Genomic DNA, 20231 nt, shown 5'->3' with positions numbered 1-20231 from the left:
CAATGTGCTTGGTTGATCATCGTCGTTATCTGATTCAATAACCTCCATATCTTTCATCGTGCAAGAACCATTGAAGAGCAACACAATGAAAGGCCATTGCAACATTTGATGTAGTTTGTGCAAGCAGTTGTACACTAGTCTTGGGTGGGTGCTACTGCTCTTGAGGGTGAGCAATGCATCCTCGAGCAGCTCAACAATAGGTCGTGCTCTTGTTGTTTGCTGCCCTATGTGGCTAGTCATTGCATCATCACTACTAGCCTCAGTAGTTGTAGCTGCTAGCATTGCATAAAGGCTGTCGTAGGTGTACGCAAGCCGTAGAGCAACCAAACAAGCTAAAAAGTTCATATTCTTTTGGTTGTTGTCAATGAATGTGCGGTTCCAATTAGCATTGAAGGATCTCAGGTCTACTCGCAAATCCATTGGGAAGAGAGGGTAGCTGCAAGCTTCTGGGAGTTTGATTCAATTGTCGGTGCCCATGGAGCCCACTTTGGATATGAAGGGGAGAAAGAGTGTCTTATGTATAGGTCAGGAGCGAATCATTTAGGACACGTAGCAAGTAGACCAACATAGTATCTTTTACTGATCGAAATGGGCTTAAGTGGTTGCGAGAGGGAAAGTGAGGTGGGGCAATATGAAAGGATTGTACAATTTCCTTTCATGAAATGGAATTTTAACATGTGGGAACAACTTGTTGCAGAGGGAGAGAGCAACAGTATGCAGTTGAGGTTTACAAGGGCGGTGTGGAGAACGCTTTGCTAGAATTATTTATGAGGCATAGCAAACACGAAGGGGCATTGCGGCGGATGTGCAAATGAAGGAACTCTGTGTCAATAGAAAGGGAAGATTAAAGGAAGGCGTGATACAAGTTTGGTACAGTAGTTTGCAATGTAGTTAGACATTATCAACAAAAACGCATTTCACTTTGGTTTTGTCATTCTATGCACATATGATTTTATGAAGTCTAGTTTTATTGTGAATGTAATGCGGTTGCAATGTAATGCCTGTAGTCCTATGGCACTACAATAGACGAAGCCCCTTAGGAAATTACAAGAGGGTAGTACTACAAGTAATGTTGAATCTATTCCACACAACGAACAAATCAAACATAATGCGAGGCGATTGCCATAATCACATGTAAGGTGTTATGAGGTCGAAAGGAAAAAAGCAAGAGTGGCGATATACAAGTTATGTACAATTTTTTTTTGATATAGTGGAATATTTACAATGTAGAATGACTAGACATCGTAGTGGTGCAGGTGTGCTTGGGGAACCAAGTGCAACAGAGGGAGTGCTGGTGCGATGGTCGAAGTGCCCTATACATTAAGTCTATGGCAAGAGGTGGTGACGAGGAAGGGGAGAGTGTGGAGAAGGTGGGAAAGGAAGAGCAGGCAAACATAGTGCATTGTACATGAAGAGAGCTCCGGGCCTAGGCGGTTTAGGTGGCTTGAGGGCTCCCTTCAAGCACTGCTATGAGGATAGTGAAATCAAAAACGCCGATCGCATGCCTAGCACGCATGTAGGAAACATTCTTTGCAACATACATCACAATGCCTTCATCTATGAACTCGTCCAATCGTGCAAGGGTTTGCCTTCTCTCGGCAACGAATGAAAGCTATTACATTCACAGTTAGTCAAGACAACATTAGGGCGTATAAAGTATGCATCAGGGGAGTGTTTGCATTCATGAGGTTCTTACTATTATCATAGCTCGCGATCCTCAGGATTGGGGCCATCAATGACAACGATATGGTCGATGGGGGCACCGTCAAGGTCAATTGTTACAATCACAAATGCAAGTGTATCTGTAACCAATGTGAAAGGTGTGCAAAGGTTCTCCATCTTATCAGCGGTGGATGATGCGTAGCAACATATTATTGTATATGGAACAAAGGAGATCGCACCATCGAATGGTTCGCCTTTCAGAACTGTTGTGGTGGCATCGACATGCAATGAGAAAGTTAAAGTTCCTAACTTGCCATTGGCTCTCTTGTTGATTGTAGGCCCCTCAATTCTATAGAATGTGTCAACTTGGAAGACATCCTTGAAATCCAAAACATAGGCATGTGGCACATGAAGTGTAACAGTCTCTTCGCATGAGGCATCAGTGAGGTCTAGGCGCATGTAGATCGGGTACATGATGTCTTTACTTTGAAGTACTGTACTTTGCTAATACCTTCCTTTCAAAGGTGAATTAGTGCAATACAAACTCTAATAATGCCCCTATAGCCATGGTCGGCAAAGCAGTTGGGTTCACGGGCTCAACGTGAGCATGAACATTAACCATGCAAGGACCCTCTTCCTCATTTGGAGTGAATGTGTTTTCCATCGCATCGGATTATAGCATGTTTTTGTTGCTGATGGTTGTTCCATGGTGTGCCCCGACATTTGAACTCCCTAGAAAATTAAGGTACTGTTTTAGCAATAAGCACATACATCACTAGCACGGGTCGCTAGCCACATAGTTTGGCTCAACTATATGCATGTGCCACAATCATATCCTATTATGATTAAAGGGTCTATCTACAGTGGTAGTGCAATACAGTTACAAGCAATGAAATTTATTTAAGACCATTCCTTGCTAAATTTATATGTGTTCATGTGTCAAACAAATTTTTGTCACTTTTATGCAGCATTCTCTCATTGCATGATCATGAAATGTCTGTCGTTTTGGACTTATAGCTAGCAATTCTGTTCGTGAATTAACGACAAATTTGCGTCCTCTTAATTGAATGCAGATCGAGTATCCAAATTCTAAACATTTTAGTGGCCTGATCATGATTTTAGCCACTTTTGCATCATCAAAGATCCTATCAGATCCATTCTCAATGGTCTGTCTGCATTTATCCAAGCTCACATCTCTTTTGAGTGCTTGAATCATTTTCTGGAGGAGCAACAACTATCAAGTTTGATGTTAGGAGAGGTCTACCATGTCTGATTATTCTCTCAAAGTTGATGGCACCGTGTTGTGCTGAAATCCCGAGGATTCAATTTTCTACATTGTGAAATATAGACTTAGTTGTCAAACGAGGACAGAAGGTAGCTATTTGCAAAACCATTGGGTGGCTAGAGTTTGAGCATCTTCTCTCTTATTTAGTCAACCTAAGAAATCTTCTCTCTTCTTTAGTCAAGCTAAGAAAGTAGCCCACTTCTTGATGGCCCAAAACTTTTAGCTATTGTGCCCATGAAACAATGAGGCCTCTTTCACAACTTTAAGGCCTATTTCAAACATACCAATGGGATGAGGGGAAATTGTAGAAGTAGTAGATGGCAGTGACGTATGGAAAGAGGTGGATTATTTCTTCATGAAGATTAGAAGTACGAGCTTGAGATCATGCAGGTAAAATAATACATTTTTAAGATGTCTATTATTGATCCTGCCTCGAGTGTGGACATTGTCAATAGAACAAGGCCAGGGGGGAGTCTTGGTAATATGTGGGTGCATTTTGACCACTACATCGGGTTAGAGGTTGGATTACTATGGCAACTCATGTGTATGATCCTTTTGTGCACGAGATTCTTACTATTGTGACACGCAAGTTTAAAGTGCAGAATACAGATGCACAGGTCCAATTTTGGATGATGTTAAATGAGCAAATGCAAAAGAATGGTTTTGAGAAACCAGAGTTTCAAGGGTTAATGGCAGATAGCGTCTAGTACAAATTGGATGGCTACCAGAGGGTCCACAATGTACAATGGATATCCTTACCCCACAATGTTAGATATGCTCAATGCCCCACCCTCCTGGTAACCACCAGTGGTCTAAGGTGCTCAAGTTTAAGGCCCCCATATGAGGATAATCCATCTGTGAGCCCACGACACTGGATGGATTCTAACTTGCATGTTAGATGAGGAGTATCAATGAGATTGTTGATGGTAGAAAGGTGATTGTGTGGGAGCCCCTTGCTCTTGCTAGGGTTTTGGGGGCCAGTGGCCCCCTGGTGGGGGTTTGGGGGCGAGAGCCCCCGAGGTGATGGTATAGGAAATATTCCTTGAATATTCCAATATTCCATGGATGACTAGTCGGTTCCATCGACTAGGTTGACTGGTCAGCTTCACTGACTAGGTTGATTGGTTAGTTCCATTGACTATGTTGATCCAACTATCTCCCTCATACCTATAAAGAGGTGACCTCCCCAGTCCATTGTACCAGATCATATCTTCCAACAAAGATATTCCAGCTAGTAGCTCTTCACCTACTATCTGTTTAGATCGCCATCTAAGCTCCACTATGGGAATGCACGGGTGGATGGAGCCATCATCTGTACTACATCAATATTCAAGGAAAATTTTGTTCATCTTCAATTTATTGTGTACTCTCTATTTTTTGTTCAGTTTTTGTTCCACTGTGCCATGTAATTTAACACACACGAGGCTCATGTTTTCCATTTATGGACTCTTGGGTCAATTTCAAGGGGCTTAAGTTATTTAGTTGCAATTGTAGGCTTCCCACACTGCACATGCCCTAACTTTACTAACCGTAAAGTAAATAGAACAACTTATATTCCATGCAAACATATATACTCTCTATAGACTACATCTTCAGTGTCGTGTTGGGCATGAGTGCTATAGTCCAAGGGGTTATACATCAAGCTACTCTGACAAAGGTAGGGTTGTTTCAATGTTTGGGATCTAAGAGAAAGCTCTGAAAGATAATGAGATAGGTTTGAGGTACTGCCTTAAGTTGTTGATGTATAATCTTAAAAAATGGTTGAAAGACAAGTGTTTTTGGACAGATCTTGAGATATTTTACCGTCCAAATAGTACAAGTGAGAGTCTTCATGTGCAAGCACTAAAGAACGATTTTGGTATTTGACTACTCGAATGGTTAGGGTTGCAGGATGTCGTCTAGTTTTGTATATGAATTAGTAGCATCTTTCATGAAAATTTTTCCTGTGGGTTGGTAATTTGGCCTCTTCATTGGCGTATACTAATTAAATTATTAAAGACTAGTATAATACTTTTTGTTCTCTATTTCAAATTGTAATTGATTGGCTCGAGTCTCTATAGCTCACTTCCCACGGCTCGCTTTTTGGTAACCATCCAATACCAACAACTATCAATGTTTTAAGACCACCATGCACTACTCCCAATAGTTTGGATTCCAAAATTTCAATCCATTTTGGTTTTCAACAAATCAAAAGAAAGTTATGGAGTGTTTCCTCAAATGGGTATGCATCACTTTAGAACAACATTGGAGGCCCATTAATCCATGCATAATGATCTCATTTAGGTGTGTCCTTGGGTTGAGGAGAAGCTCATGTAGTGTACTTTAGAATGATTACTTGGTTGCATGTATGTATAGAATAAAATTTTGATGTTTTTAAATAAATCAATATATCCTATAGTCTTCGGGATGCATGCTTCACATGCAACATAGCACTTGTAATGCTTTAATGGTCTCATTCCAAATCCTTATTCCATAAAATTTTGCTCTCGTATTCAAGTTGGAATGTGTAGTACAACTTGAAGACAAAGTTTGCCGAATTTCATTGAGCAATGCATAAGTTATGGGTCATGCAATATACCCATATATAGAAAAGTCCTTGAACCTCACCAAAAATGGCTACCCAAGCAAACAATGACCCGGTATTCCTAACCGGCTCCCAAATAGCACTTGTGTTAGCCTCACACCTCCAAGCCCTAAGCTATTTGGGACTCAAACCCCCTATACGAGGCGAGGCTTAACTCCCGCATGATATTTAATCACGGCTTGCAACTAGAACCTACAACCTGTGAGCTGGAACCTGCAATTTGTGAGATGGAACCTACAAATTGTGCCCGCTACCTACAATCTTTAACCTTGGGATATTTGGGGCTCAAAATCCATGACCTTGTACTATACTCCTTCCATGGCTGCAACCGTTGAAGTAAATCATGAAGCCTAATCACCAATAATTGCATTCGGTGACTATACTCCATGAATGTTAACATGCACCCTTTTTCTTGCTAATCTGCCCTCAGATCAGCCACACTGGAGGTGTTGTGTGGTAAGGACTGTCTATAGGATTGCATAGTTGGCATGGAGTGAGCTGAGTGAGGTACGAATGATACTTCCAAAAGTGGGCGGCATGCATATCCTTGTACATGTAGATGTGGTGTCCTTGTAGATTGCGAATGCAGAGGTAGAGGCGAAGGTCCTAAAATTGCATAAGACCAATGTTAGGATTAAATACAATCTTATTGGTTAGATTGTGGAGGTTGTCATCGATGGGGTGACTATGGGCAGGGAGGTCATAGAGGAGTAAGAGGAGGAGGCGATTGAAGCCATGCAATGGGCAATAGGGTGGAACCTATGGAGCCCCATAGTTGACGAAAGTTGGTGGCACAAGGCCTATTGGGGGTTCGTAGGATGCCCCTCTTTGGAAGCCTCTTGCATCCCCTCAGCTAGGGTCTTGCCCTCGAAAGTCCCTTAACCATGGATCTTCATCATCCATGCATTCCCATTGGGGATGCCTTGCAAAGGGGAAGGGTTCTAGATCAACAAAGGTGGTTTTTGTCCCCGGTCTGTGTTTCAAGAGCTAGATGTTGCTGAACTTCCCTTCCTATAGACATGCTAGCGAAGGGATTCTCCATGTCTGCTGACTTTGTTTGGACTAAATGTCTGAACATGTGGGAGAATGTATCTCTTAACCTAGATGCTACCGAAGGTGCGGGAGAGTTGGGAGAGGCCACACTAGTGAATGGGGATTTGGAAGCCCTTGGACCCGAGGGGTCTTCATTACCTCGTCCAAGATCTTTGTCTCATTGGAGCTAGATAGATCTTCTTGTTGGGGTTATATTACTAAGTGGGAGCTAGGAATTGAGCTTCTGGATTGGGTTGACCCCTAGCTAGGGAAAAAGGTGGGCTGAGCATAGCTCAAAGCACTATCTTCTAGTGCAAGATCCTTGGACAAAATTCTCTCGTAACTAGGCACGCTCAAGCTAAACTGTAGTTCTATAATTTTTATAATTTGGACTACTCCAGAGGTAGCTCTATGGCGATGGTCATAGGTATAGCTCTATGGCGATGGTCAAAGGGATAGGCTATTGCATCGGTCGGTGGGGTATTAATAAAGTAATGGGCGGTAGGATAGGACATAGCGTCCTGGTTGGTGGGATAGATAGTGGCATGTGTTTGGTGGGATAGTACATAGGTCAGAGGGATAATGGGGTCAGCGGGATAATGACTAATGCATCGATCAGTGGAATAATTATAGCGATGGGCGTGGGGATAGCAAGATGGAAGTGGTCGGAGGGATAATCGAGTCAGTGGAATAATTATAGCAACGAGCATGGGGATAGCAAGATGGAAGTGGTCGGAGGGATGAGCTTACCATGCCAATCAATGGGATATATGGATCAGCGGATTAATGTTATAGTGACTATCGCGGGGTCAACAATTGTCAGATCAGTGGGATAATTAACTTTGACACGTATTTAATTAGGGTGATGGGTTATAACATGGTCAGAAGTTAGGTTAATGGGATATGGCTATGGCACTGGGTCAACAAAGTTTGACCGGTGGGATACGGCTATGGCAATGGTTGGTGGGATAGTGCTAATGCACCGACCCGTGGGGATAGAGAAACTATAGAAAAGTGTGGGGTAGAAGAGATGCATCATGGCACAAAGAGTGAGAGCACAAGTGAGGCAAAATCCATGTATTAGAATGAAGGAATGACCTCCATTTTATAGAAAGAGAGGATGGTGTAGGCACCTCCCCTATATTAGTGGCAGCCAGCCCCTACATCAGTGGGACTAGCCTAAATCAAAGGAACCTCCCATGTGGGGGCTTTGTCTTACATCATCACTTAGGTCACACAATAGACACATCATAGCACTAGATGTGCTTCTACAACACACACACACACACACACACATATGTGACTCTCTTAGATGCACACATGCACCATAGAACAAGCCCTCGACCATACTTATCCCAACATACCCCCCCTCAAGGGTTTGCCTCTTGCAATGTCAAGGGTACATCTAGTCTCATAGTTTCTCATGCCATCTGTTGACTCTGTGCCAACATGAACTTATGAAGAAAGAGAAGGTGATACAACTTTGTGTTACAACTTTGTGTTACAACTTCTAGACACAACTTTATGTTACAACTTTGTGTAACAACTTTGTGTTACGAGTTTGTCTACATGAAGAGAGAGAATGTGTTACGACTTTGTGATACAACTTTGTGACACAACTTTGTGTTACAACTTTGTGTTACAACTTTGTGTAACAACTTTGTGTTACATCTTCTACATGAAGAGAGAGAATGTGTTACGACTTTGTGATACAACTTTGTGACACAACTTTGTGTTACAACTTTGTGTTACAACTTTGTGTAACAACTTTGTGTAACGACTTTATGTTACATGCAGAGAGAGAAGCTCTCCAACTTGTATAAATACCCCATAATGGAATGAAGCCCAGACTCTTGGGGCATTGTGTTGAGTCTACATTGGTATTCCAAGCATTTGTCTCAAGTGTCCATGCTTCCTTGCACTGCACGTCCAAAAGCATGTCCTAACCTTGCAACCCTTCTCCCCTCTCCTCCAACCCTGCAACCCATCCTCTCCCTCTCCTCCTCCCTTCTCCCTCCTCCTCCCCCTCCTCCTCCTCCCTCCTCCTCCCTCCTCCTCCTCCTCCTCCTCCTCCTCCCTCCTCCTCCTCCTCCTCCCTCCTCCTCCTCCTCCTCTCTCCTCCCTCTCCCTCCTCCTCTTTCCTCCTCCTCCTTCCTCCTCTCTCTCTTACTTCACCCATGCTCTTACACTTGCTTCCTCTCCCACTCCTATGCTTTCCTAAACCCTTAAACTCAATGATCTACGAGGGAGACGAGTTCTCCACCATGTACTTTACTCTGAACCTTGGATCCTCCTCCTAACCCTAAACTCCTTCTAAACCTTGGAACCTCCTTCTGAACCCTGGAACTCTTTCTAACCCTGAACTCTTTCTAAACCCTGGAACCTCCTTCTGAACCCTTAAACTCCTCCTAAACCCTACAACCCCCAATGAAGGCGGAAGCCTTCATTACCCCAACAACAATGGTTTACGCGCCTTTTACACATGCTTGCATTATGTTTACTCACCACACTTAAGCCTACGTCTCTCACCGGAACACGACTCGAGGTCCTAAGCTACAAATATACTACAACGACAATTCCAATATATCTGTAGGTGACAAAAAGCCTCGGAACCCTGCAACATAGAATACCCAGCTCTTCCTACGGAAGCGGTAGGAAAGAGCCAACATTTGGCGCCGTTGCCGGGGAGACTAGCGTCTCAAGTAGCGAGTAAACATGCGTAGGTAGGTGTAAAACAAGTCACTACTTCAAACTTTCACGCACATACCACTCAAGGGCAAGGAGAGTAAAAATTTTTCCAAATCTAGCCAAACATATCAACCCCAAACATCCACTTTGGGTTACTACCTTAAGAGATTTTCTTAATTTCTTAAATAAAAGCCGCATGATGTACAATTAGGCTAGGTAGTGGATACGGTTGCGTAGAGCTTTCAATTACGATCATTTTACCTTTTTACAGAAAGGCAAACCGAGCTCTCCACAAAGAGTTATGGCTCGGGAAGAGTTTAGGGTTAAACCCTAAACCTAAACCCTAAACCTAAAATCCAAACCTATAAAAACCTACTCCACCCCCCTCATTCTTCATCTTTCACTTTTTGCCTCCATTCTCTTCCACCTTCCGAGCCCCACGCAAGACACTCCTCCCTCTCCATCGACCGCCCCCTTACTCCTATCCTCGCCATGTAAGTGACATCAAGCCCTTCTCGCAGCGATGACCTAGCCTTCCACCCACCGTCCATTGTTCCGCGACAATCCCGTTACATCGAGAAAGACTTGGAGAGCGATCAGGTGATCACCTCTCCCTGCTTTTCGGTTGCAGTCTTTCAAGTTTGTTTCCCTCTTTCTTCCCCCTCCCCCTTCATCTTCCCCCTCCCCCTCTCCGCCTCCCCCTCTCCACCACCACCTCCCCCCTCCCCCCTCACCTCCCCCTCACCCCCTCTCTCTCTCACTCTCCCCCTCATTCCCGCCCCCACCCATTCTCTCTCTCTCCCCCTTACCCCCCTCGTCCCCTCTCCCCCACCACCTCCCCCCTCCCCCCTCACCTCCCCCTCACCCTCTCCCTCTTTCTTCCCCTTACCACCACCTCCCCCCTCCCCCTCACCACCACCTCCCCTCTCCCCCTCCCCCTTCATCTTCCCCCTCCCCCTCTCCGCCTCCCCCTCTCCACCACCACCTCCCCCCTCCCCCCTCACCACCACCTCCCCCCTCCCCCTCCACCACCACCTCCCCCTCTCCCTCTCCCCTCCCCCTCTCCCTCCCCCCCTCACCTCCCCCTCTCCCACCTCCCCCTCCACTACCACCTCCCCTCTCCCCCACCACCTCCCCCTCTCCACCACCTCCCCTCTCCCCCTCCCCCTTCATCTTCCCCCTCCCCCTCTCCGCCTCCCCCTCTCCACCACCACCTCCCCCCTCCCCCCTCACCTCCCCCTCACCCCCTCTCTCTCTCACTCTCCCCCTCATTCCCGCCCCCACCCATTCTCTCTCTCTCCCCCTTACCCCCCTCGTCCCCCCATCCCCCTCAACCCCCCTCCCTCTCTCGTTCCCCCATCCCCCTCACCCCCCTCTTCCTCTCATTCCCCCATCCCCCTCACCCCCCTCCCCCTCTCGTTCCCCCTTACCCCCCTCACCCCCCTCCTCCTCTCGTTCCCCCATCCCCCTCACCCCCCTCTTCCTCTCGTTCCCCCTCTTCCTCTCGTTCCCCCTTACCCCCCTCACCCCCCTCCTCCTCTCGTTCCCCCTTACCCCTCTCTCACACCCTCTCTCCTACCCCCCTCGTCCCCCCATCCCCCTCACCCCCCTCTTCCTCTCATTCCCCCATCCCCCTCACCCCCCTCCCCCTCTCGTTCCCCCTTACCCCCCTCACACCCTCTCTCCTCTCTCTCTCTTATCCCCTACCCCCATCCCCCTCTCTCCTCTGTCCACCCCCCTGCGACCCCGCTCCCCGCCCCTCCCCCGCGGCGGCGCACGCAGCGCCGCCGCCCCACGCCCCCTCACCCGCCCGCAACCCGGCGGCGCACAGCGCCGCCACCCGTGCCGCCCACCGCGCCGCCCACCGGCCCGCGGCGCGGCGCCACCCCCGCGCGCCCGCGCCAACCCCGCCCGCGGCGCCGCCGCCCCGCGCCCCGCGAGCGCAGCCCGCGTCGCCCACCGCCCCGCCCGCGCCGCCCACCGGCCCGCGGCGCGGCGCCACCCCCACGCGACCCCGCTCCCCCCCGCCCCGCGGCGGCGCACGCAGCGCCGCCGCCCCGCGCGCCCCGCCCGCCCCCAACCCGCCCCGCCCCGCGCTCCCCCCGTCCGCCACCCCGTGCCCCCCGCCCGCGCAAACCCCCTCGCACCCCCCTCGCCCCCCCTCATTCCCCCTCGCCCTCCCCCGTTCCCCCCGCCGCGTCAAACCCCCCCCCCCCTCGCCCTCCCCCGCCCGCGCAAACCCCCTTGCACCCCCCTCGCCCCCCTCGCCCTCCCCTTTGCAACCCCCCTCGCACCCCCGTCGCCCTCCCCCGTTCCCCCCGCCACGTCAAACCCCCCCCCCCCCCCTCTGCGGGCGCCGCCGTCGGGCAGCCCCCCCCCACACAAAAAAAAAAAAAAAAAAAAACTAAACCTAACCACACTAACCCTACCCTAACATTAACTCTAGGGTTAGTTTAACCACAGTTAGGTTAGTACTAACTACAGTTAGGTTAGGTTAGTTAACCCTAGGTTAGATAGCTAACCTCAGTTAGATTAGCTACGTAGGTTAGGTTAGTAGTACTTGAGGTTAGGTTAGTTTAGTTAGCCCTCAGTTAGATTAGTTACGTAGGTTAGGTTAGTAGTACTTGAGGTTAGGTTAGTTTAGTTAGCACTCAGTTAGGTTAGACTAACTACAGTTAGTATCTAACTACAGTTAGTTAAACCTCCCAGTTACAGTAACTGGGAGGATCTAGGTTAGTTACTCTAACTAGAGTCACTTGGTTTCAACCCCTCGGTTGGACTTAAAGTCCATTCACACCACCATTAGGACCCCCCAAACGCCAAATTTACCCCTCCTTTAACCCCTCGAAACTCATCCGTTTGGGACCCAAATTGAACCCCGTTTGAACCCAGATTTCACACATGGAAACACCACGTTACGGGGTATTTTTCCAACCCATTGCACACCATTTCGGCATCCCTCGCACACGTTCATTTGCGCCCCCGTGTGGGCCTTATTTTGCATTAATTCACTCGTATTTTCACGCCGCAACCTCCGATTAACGATCCGTCTGCACCGGCACATTTCCCTACACACGCAGGACAATCCTAGGCACATTTTTAACACGACGGTCCCTACACAAACTAACATCACTCTAACTCTCCTAACGACACCACCTCCACACCCACACTTGGGGTAGCGATCCCCTTCGCCAATCACTCACCATCTGCATGCAGTTACGTTCTGGCCAACGACTTCGACTCCAACGCTCGCCCAATCCGCAACTTACTCCACTGCAACAATCGCCCCCGCCAATCCTCTACCCCGAATTCCCCCCTGAAATTCAACAACTTCCTTTAACTCCTCCACGCCCCAACATGGCTGGACGCCGTCCTGAGCATGATGGGGACATCGAGCTCGATGCCGAGGCTGACAACTTCTTCAATCGACGAAATCACAACAATCACGGCCGACGCCCCTTGGGAAAACTGGAACTTCCCAAATATAATGGTAGGGGAGACCCTGCTCGCTTCCTCCAACATTTTGATGCCGCATGTCGAGCAGGTGGTGATCAGTCCCATGAAACTAAGGTGGCTTGGTTTCCAATGGCCTTAACTGATGAGGCATCAGAATGGTACCTCGACCTTCTTGTGGAAGAACGTGCTACATGGGACCTACTTCAAACCGAGTTCAAACGTCGCTTTCAAACGGAGAGGCTACAAGATGATCCCGCTCTCCAACTCAGCAAGATCGAACAAGGCCGGAGGGAAGATGTACGCACATACCTGGGAAAGATGAAGAGATTGATCGCCAAATGTGACCCATGCCCAGATGCAAAGTACCTCACGGCATGGTTCATAGCAGGTCTACGAAAGAAAATCCGCAAGGAGATGAAAAAGATAAGTAGCTATGAAACATTCAGTGCTGCTCATGCGGCAGCCATTGACATCGAAGATGGCATGACAGATTCAGACACTAGCAGTGATGATGCCAGGTCCAATACACGAGATAAGCGCTCGAAAAAGGTAAATCAAAGGACATTGCTGAAACATCCAATGAAGATCGCCTCGAGGCCATGACCTTGAAGCTGAAAGAAGATATGATGCAGGCCATGGATCAAAAACTTCACTTGTCTCAGCCGCCAACTCAAACATATCCACGGCGAGAAAATGTCTGGTGCCCACACTGCTTGGCAAATCATACAGCAAATGAATGCCCAGTCCTAAGAGCAAGAATCAATGCACAAGCAAATCCACCGCCACGATTGTGGTGCCATATCTGTGTCGTCGGCGGCCATGATGAGACCAGTTGCATCTTCAACATGCGCAACAATCCGCCTCGACCACCACAATACCAAGCGGCACCCATGCCAGTATACAGGCAACCGGCACTTGCACAAGCACCCCCAGCTGCGAGACTAAATCCTGTACCCGTTCGGACACAAGTCCCCCAACTACTCAAGAATCCGAATCCACGACCGTATCCAAGAGCAGCAAATCCAGCTCCTCAGGCAGTTCCAATACATCAATTACAAGCCGAGGAAGTCGACTCGCTATTTGAGTATGAAGCAGAGTACCCAGTGTACTACGTCGAAGGTGCAGAGGGTTTAATACCAGTCTATGCAAATCAAGTGCGACCCAACACATTTCGCGCACCAAACAAGTGTTACGGTTGTGGAGAAAATCATAGAATCGCAGAATGCCCTCATCGTGGTAGCCCAGCTACTTTCCAACCACTTTGCAGAGATTGTGGCATAGGACATGCCTGTATGGATTGTCCCATGAAAAATAAGGTCCCAGAACAAACAGAGGTTAAGCCTGACGTCCCCATCGGCATCATTGGGGTGGACCATCAAAGTCTGGGACCGGCAAGTCTAAGGTCACAACCTATCAATGTAATTACACGCCAACAGAAAGCGGCTACGAAGGACCCTATCATTCCGATCCAACCGAAGCGACTTCTGAGAAAGAAAGCACAAGTTCCTCCACCTCCGCCAAGCAATGAGCAGCCAAGTTCATCTACATCAACTCCCGAGCCTCGAATAAAAGAAGCTCCATTCCCGAATGCAGAGGTGGAGAAGGCTCGTTTTCAGGCACTTCAGCAATGGGTCCAAAATGAACAAGCTCAATTTGAGGCTCAGAAACAAGCTCAAGACCCACTCCATGACTTGGCCCCACAAAGTATTGATACTGTACTCGAGCCTTTGTTCCAACAACAGACTCCACAACAGAATGTACCACCCCGTCAACTTGAAGGAGCTGCACTCTCTAGCATCCTGAGTTGCCCTGTGTCCATTCCCATCGGAATCCTCTTACGAAATTGTCCCAATCTCTGGGAGAGTTTCAAAGGATGGATTGAACTCGCAAATCCCTCTCCACCTATGAACGACATTGATGATATCCCTGTGCGGATGGGTGAGAAAGATGACATACGCAACATCACTGTGCCTTTGATCCACAAAGCATAAAATGAAATCCAAGCCATAGTGGATGGTGGCGCAGGTGTCAATGTCCTATCAAAGGAGCTTTACGAAGAATGGGGTCTCCCACCAATGCAAAAGGCTAATTTCAACATACGCCTTGCCGATGATTCACGGGCTAAACCCTTGGGAATAGTGAATGGTGTGTCCACAAAGATCGCAGGAGTCCGCTTTTCCCTTCAATTCACAATCTTGGATCTCCCCAAAAAATCCTATCAAATCTTATTGGGACGTCCTTGGTTACGGGAAGCATCAGTCCTCCATGACTGGGGAACGGATAGATTGACAATCCAGAATCGAGACACTGCAGTCAGGGTGAATGTGGGGACAGGAGCTATTAAACCCATTGTTCCTAGAGCATTGGATGACACATCTTCCACGACAATTTCGAGCAAATCAGATCCCTTGCAACAGCATGCCATAGCAGGTGATTCACAAAGCAATGTCAATAACTGGATACAAACATTGGCAACCATTGACAACTGCCATTCATTAGATCCCATCTTCTCACAGATAGATGTTAACACACTACAGGTTGATCCTCCACCGACACATGAAGAACCAATCGATCTAGAGATGCCTTTCTTTATGGCTGACCTCGAATGGGATAATGAACCTGAAGAAGGTACCCATACCAATGATGACTCCGATTTTCCTTGGGACCTTGAATCAGAGGCTGCGAATGCTGCAATTGAAGATCAAATCTTTGATAATGACCTAGCCATTCTGCATGCCCTAATGGCAGTTGAGCTCCCAAAAGTTGAACCTCCACAGTTGCATAACAGCAGACGATCCCGCAAGAAAGCTGCCGGGGGAAATCGCAGAAGAGCCAAGGCCGAGCACTTCAATGAATTCGAACGAGTCCAAACACGGATTGTGGAATTGTATCTTGCAAAGGCAGTCCCCTCAAAGTCAAAACCACCACCTCTTGAATGGTCCCCTGAAGGACTGGAAGGAGTATGTGCAGCACATGAACCCTTACTTGGAAACACCTTACCAGTGGAAAAGTTACCCCATAGTTCCCAACGTAAGAAGTTTCGGAAATATAAGCCACATGTGCGGATGAAGCTCGATCAAGAGACTTCAGAAAAAGAAAGGAAAGAAGAGCCTAACAAATTACTAAATGCAACTATGCCACCCAGTACTCATGACACATCTCAGGCTAGTTCAACCCCATCAGAGGCCGATCTTCGAGAAGTGCCGGAATACTTTAAGAATTATACAAGTGGTAGTGCACCAATAGCAATGCCAAGACCAATCAGAGAATCTGAAGTTCAAGAAACCGATAGCATTGGAGAAACTCCAATCTATGAGGGACCGGCAAAAACACGCACAATAAACCTCACCCTTGAAGGGGAGGAAGAAAAGTTGGTTTTCATTGGGAAACAGCTCCGTCAAGAAGATGAAATCAAACTCAAAGACCTCCTAATGGAATACCGTGACTGCCTCGCATGGTCATACAAAGAGATGAAAGGAATTTCACCAGAAGTGGCAGTTCACACGATCCCTATAAGGGAAGGTGCTCGCCCTAAGGTATGTGGACCTTATCGCACAAATCCTAAATATGGCACCATGGTTTATGACGAGCTGGAAAAACTCCTAGATGCCGGATTCATCTACGAGATAGAGCACACTGATTGGGTTTCACCCATTGTCATTGTGCCTAAACGCAACAAGAAGCTCAGAATATGCGTAAACTTGAAAAATGTGAATGCCGCCACAATTAGGGATCACTACCCCCTACCCTTAACAGAAACAGTGTTGGAAAAGGTGGCAGGATCCGAAATCTACAGCTTCTTGGATGGCTTCAGTGGCTATAACCAGGTACAAATTGCTCCTCAAGACCAATCAAAAACAGCATTTGCTACAGAATGGGGTATTTTTGCATATAGAGTCATGCCATTCGGCCTTTGTAATGCCCCAGCCACATTCCAGCGAGTCATGTTCACAGCTTTCAAGTCATTCTTGAATAAGTTTTTACAGGTGTTCTTGGATGATTTGTGCATCCATTCAACCAAACAGGACCACTTCAAATGTTTGGAAGAAGTACTAATCAAATGCAGGGAGTATGGCATCTCCCTAAATCCAACAAAATGCCAGTTCATGGTCACCCACGGAGTTGTTTTAGGACACATCGTCTCTCAACATGGGATTGCAACTGACATGGACAAAATCAAAATCATCATGGAATTGCCTCCTCCTACAAATTCCAAAGGTGTACAGGTCTTTATGGGACATGCCGGCTATTATAGAATTGCGGTATGCCATGATAGCTAGACCACTTTACAAGTTATTAGTGGAGTTCTTATGGACCGAAGAGTGCGACCGAGCCTTTGAGCTTTTAAAGTGGCGCCTAATCACAGCACCCATCCTTCTATCTCCCAATTGGGATATTGATGGATCCAAGTATGCAATTGGGAGTGTGCTTTGTCAACCTGGTGAACATAAGAAAGACTACCCAGTCTACTTCGCCAGTCGACAACTCAATGATGCAGAGATCAACTATACAACCACAGAAAGAGAAGCCCTAGCAATGGTGTACAGTGTAAAGAAATTTCGGCACTATCTTCTCGCAAATGATTTTGTCTTCTACACCGACCATCAAGCATTGCTATATCTTGTGAACCGTCCGTGTACCACCGGAAGAATAACAAGATGGCTCCTCTTGCTGCAAGAATTCAACTTCAAAATTGTGGTCCGCAAAGGTGCCCAACACTACATTGCCGATCACATGTCTCGAGTCAAGACAGGAGAAGAAGCCACTGGAATAGAAGATGACTTACCAGATGCCACACTATTTCAAATAGATGCTGTTCCAGAATGGTGTGGAGATATCATTGGGTACTTGATGGCAGGAAGACCACCCCCTGACATGAAAGCAGTGAATGCAAGAAAATTAATTCTAAAGGCTGCACCATATCAACTCATTGCAGGACAACTATACAAGATGGGCAAGGACCAGATATTAAGAAGATGTGTAATGCCTCATGAGATCCTGCCAATCCTGAGTGAAGTCCATGAAGGCATTGCAGGAGGACACTTCCAAGGGGAAGCCACAGCAAGAAAAGTTCTCCTCGCAGGCTACTAGTGGCCAACACTGTGGGCAGATGCCTATGAATATGTAAAAGGCTGTGATGTATGCCAACGAACTATTAAACCACAACACAAAGACTTCAATCCCCTAACAACAGTTGTTGCACAACAGCCATTTGAAAAATGGGGGATTGATTATGTGGGTCCCATACATCCAGCAGCAAAAGGAACACAGGCACGCTACATCATTGTGGCCACTGATTACTTTACAAAATGGGCTGAAGCTAAAGCAGTCAGAAAGGCAGATGCCAAAAGCACAGCAAGATTCTTGTACGAACATGTGATCACCCGATTCGGATGCCCCCTTGAAATTGTGTCGGATAGAGGCACACATTTTGTCAATGAGGTAATCCAAGAACTCTTGTCTGGCTTCATGGTCATTCATAGAAAAAGCACACCCTACTACCCCCAAGGGAATGGACTAGCAGAATCCACAAATAAAATCATATGCAATATCCTCACCAAGGTAGTAGAACCGCAGCGTTCTGATTGGGCAGAGAAACTGAATGCAGCCTTATGGGCATACAGAACCACATTCAAGGTCAGTACAGGGAACACACCTTTTCAATTGGTGTACGGCCTTGAGGCCGTGATCCCACTTGAATTTATAATACCAAGTCTGCGCATCGCAATACAGGAACGCATGGGTGATCATGAGTCCTTGAAAGAAAGGCTCTGTCAGTTGGAAAAGCATACAGAGACAAGACTAGTCGCTTATCATGCCATGACAACAGAAAAACGTCGAAGAAAGGCATGGTTTGACAGGAATCTGAAAGCTAAAGACATCAAGGAAGGCGACTTAGTCCTGTTATACAATGCCAAAGTACACAAGGGAAAACTGAAGTATCTAGGTCAAGGACCCTACCGAGTACAAAAGATGAATCCCATTGGAGCTGTGCTACTTGAAACACTAGATGGAGTCCAATTCAACACAACAATAAACGGGAGCCGACTGAAGCGCTACTACGTCAATACGCGAGCCATCCCCGACAAAAACGAAGATTTGGGAAACCAAGTCTTCCTTAGTTAGGATTAGATTGTATCACAAGCACTCACTCGCATATGCACGTTTTTGCACATATAGTTTGCACTAGATTCTTACATGCACACTCACTGCATACGCACGTTTTTTGCACATTAGGGATGTTTGAGTCTTAGTTTCCCTATCAAATCCCACGAATAAGCATATAGTTAGATTTTGCATAGGCACATAATAGATTGCATAAAAAATAGTATCACACACTTTCATTCCATACTCTCAAAGCATGCAATAAATTCACACGCACTACACAAAGCTATGCCAAAACTCAAGATGAATTGGCAACAGAGTCTGCAGCCTCCGCAACGAGACCCCCGCCAAACATCACAGCCGTCTCCTATATGCAAAAATATCAAACTTGCATACTAATTATCTACAAGCTCAATGCTACAGGTGCAATCGCATCCAACATGTATGCAAGATAGAAAGAAATGACAGCCTCAACAACGAGACCCCCGCCAAATCTCTTCCCAAGAAGATTCGATGGCAAGTCCGCAACCTCAGCAACGAGATCCCCTCTGACATTCCTAGTCATCTACCCCTCCTTAAGTGGAGACAAGCTTCTTGACCAACATCCTTTATACCAATCCTCCACAACGAGACCCCCGCTAAACCTCTTCCCAAGAAGATTCGATGGCAGCATCTGCAACCTCAGCAACGAGATCCCCTCTGGCAATCATAGTCATCTACCCCTCCTTCAGAGGAGATAAGTTTCTTGACTATTGACTACAAATTATGTGGTGCACAAGGATTATAGCAGGAACGACTCGCATACCACAAGCTAAATAGCCACTGAATTATGCACATGGCATCCTAACTCTGAAATCAAAATAAGCCATAACCCGAGGACGGGTAATAAAATGGATCCGGGAGTATGTTGACTCTGTGCCAACATGAACTTATGAAGAAAGAGAAGGTGATACAACTTTGTGTTACAACTTTGTGTTACAACTTCTAGACACAACTTTATGTTACAACTTTGTGTAACAACTTTGTGTTACGAGTTTGTCTACATGAAGAGAGAGAATGTGTTACGACTTTGTGATACAACTTTGTGACACAACTTTGTGTTACAACTTTGTGTTACAACTTTGTGTAACAACTTTGTGTAACAACTTTGTGTTACATCTTCTACATGAAGAGAGAGAATGTGTTACGACTTTGTGATACAACTTTGTGACACAACTTTGTGTTACAACTTTGTGTTACAACTTTGTGTAACAACTTTGTGTAACGACTTTGTGTTACATGCAGAGAGAGAAGCTCTCCAACTTGTATAAATACCCCATAATGGAATGAAGCCCAGACTCTTGGGGCATTGTGTTGAGTCTACATTGGTATTCCAAGCATTTGTCTCAAGTGTCCATGCTTCCTTGCACTGCACGTCCA

Source organism: Dipteris shenzhenensis, chromosome 25 (genome assembly GCF_047967505.1).
Source record: "Dipteris shenzhenensis isolate YYH24624 ecotype China chromosome 25, Dip_SZ_1.0, whole genome shotgun sequence".
Classification (NCBI taxonomy): Eukaryota; Viridiplantae; Streptophyta; class Polypodiopsida; order Gleicheniales; family Dipteridaceae; genus Dipteris; species Dipteris shenzhenensis.
This window is presented reverse-complemented; position numbering follows the sequence as displayed.